Source organism: Eurytemora carolleeae, unplaced genomic scaffold, assembly GCF_000591075.1.
Source record: "Eurytemora carolleeae unplaced genomic scaffold, Eaff_2.0 scaffold1246, whole genome shotgun sequence".
NCBI classification, from domain to species: Eukaryota; Metazoa; Arthropoda; class Copepoda; order Calanoida; family Temoridae; genus Eurytemora; species Eurytemora carolleeae.
Genome location: NW_019397146.1, coordinates 13,578 through 15,813, shown reverse-complemented (window position 1 = coordinate 15,813; position 2,236 = coordinate 13,578). Strand labels below are relative to the sequence as shown.

At 29.2% G+C, this 2,236-nt stretch overlaps 1 long non-coding RNA gene across 1 annotated transcript; it reads right to left on the bottom strand.

Annotated features, from left to right (window-relative positions):
• Nucleotides 1-290: 290 nt before the first annotated feature.
• Nucleotides 291-1,748, bottom strand: LOC111712328 (uncharacterized). Its single transcript, XR_002767425.1, has 4 exons — nucleotides 1,664-1,748; nucleotides 485-543; nucleotides 382-434; nucleotides 291-325 (listed from the first exon to the last, which is right to left on the bottom strand). It is a non-coding gene; the product is annotated as an uncharacterized LOC111712328 (long non-coding RNA).
• Nucleotides 1,749-2,236: the final 488 nt, after the last annotated feature.

Sequence of the window (2,236 nt, the reverse complement as noted above, 5' to 3'; positions counted from 1 at the left end):
AGCATTCTTCAATATTAGCCATATCATATTACTAATGGGTATGCATCTGTCCAGGGGTCCCTATGTTGCTACCTATCCGTCTAACTATCTCTCCGTGTAATCTGACAACATTCGAAGTTGCAGCTCCTGCTTGAGACTTCTTTCTTCTATAGGGAGAGGAGCTTTGTAGTTACCTTTATTATTTCAGAACAGGTTTCTAAAATAAATATTATATCTGACTTATATTTCCTGGATTATAAAGTATTCCAAACTTTTTATAAATATCATATCTGACTTATATTTACTGGATTATAATATCTCCAAGATGTACAATCAAAGTTAAGTACTATAGATATAAGATATTGTTAAGAAAAATTATTTATTGTAATTAAATATCTATACCTGGTCAAAGTAATCATCATCTTACAGTGAATTTTTGAACTCCTTCAATTCCTCTGAAATATATGATTATAACTAGTTGTTTTAAATTCGCAATTTAATATACCTAAATTCCTAATTTTGTGGTGTGAGAGACCCAGTTTACTAATAGGCAATGCATTTTCACTGAAAATAAATAATTAATATATATCTATTTATTTGCTTTCTAGTTCCCGATTATGTCAATTCTTTCTTGTAATTCAACATCCTCGCCTTCAGATCCAGTTTCTTTGGATGGACGTGAGCTGGACTGCTGGGTACGTACAACTACGAAGGAAGTGATTCTTTACAACTTCCCAAAACTTGACAGCCTCATTAAAGGTGAGATTTTTTTATAAAAACTCGTCGTCATTTTCATAACGAAACGATCGTTTAAAAAAAAAATGAAAACGTTAACATCCCTAGTTGAAAGCAAACAGGAAAATTATGCCAATTACTTCTTTAAGTTAGATTAAAAACAATGGTTTACAGTTCTAACAAAAACATGTCTATGTCTACAAAAAAAGTTAAGTCAGTTAGAGAGGTTTAATAAAAAAGCAAGGCGTTGCGATACATTAAAGTTGTCCCAGTCTTAAAAGTTTTCAATGCAGTCATGATCTTTGTGAATTCTTGCATGCGCCTCTTACTTTCAAATTCAACAGTTTTTTGATTAAGTTTGGAAAACACATAAAAAGTCAATTGTAATCAAAATTTATCTCATGTTCCAATTTGAAAATTTTACAATTTTAATAAATTCAATTTTCTGTTTTGAATTTTATAAAACCGCAAATAGATTAAAAACTAAAATGTCAGATTATAAACTATTTTTACAATTCAGGCAAGCAATGACCTACAGCTAGACTACGGCTTAGACAATATTTTTTCAAATACATATACTTCACTTCTTCCTAAATCCAAATACAGCCAAGTTTGAAAAGAGTCTTTGTTAATAAAAATCTTCACTTTTTTATCAAAGTTTTTCGAAAATACCACTCTTAATAAAAGTTTGAGTGTATTATGCAAATTATCGAATATACTTTAAAGAAAAGTTTAATCTAAACTTTCAGAATATAAATATATATTTTAGTTTCTCTTCACTTTACACCTGTATTCGATAATCCATAAAAATATTATCAAAACACAAAAATACGAGTAAAACATTTTTTAACCCTGCAAAGACTTAGGGGGTTTGAATCTATGTATAGCCTAATGGGGGGGGGGGGCGTCCAACTTTTCAAGGCCGGCTCATTGAATTTAGATCACTAACCTTAATAGTTTGGGTGTTAGGGAGGTTTAAAAATGCTTTTAGGGCGCTTTGTGCACCATCCTCTATTTCAACCTTTAATATCTGAGAGCATCTTGAAATTGAAACAAAAAAAATTTGCGGATTTTCAATTATTTTTTGCGTATTTTTTAAAGATTTTATATTATTCAAAAGCATTTGTGAACAACTTTTTTTTAACTCTGAGTATTTCATAAACCTTCCCTGGGGTCATGCGAGGCACCACACAAAATTTGGACCCGATCGGTTCAGCTGTTTTGATTTTTATTGGATACGAACACCCTGTCAGACAAGCAAAGTATATATAAGGATAAATTTTCTATTTTTCTATTTATCTCTTTATCTATCTATCTATTTATCTATTTATCTATCTATCTATTTATCTATCTATCTATCTATCTATTTATCTATCTATCTATTTATCTATTTATCTATCTATCTATTTATCTATTTATCTATCTATCTATTTATCTATTTATCTATTTATCTATTTATCTATCTATCTATTTATCTTATCTATTTATCTATCTATCTATTTATCTATTTATCTATCTATCT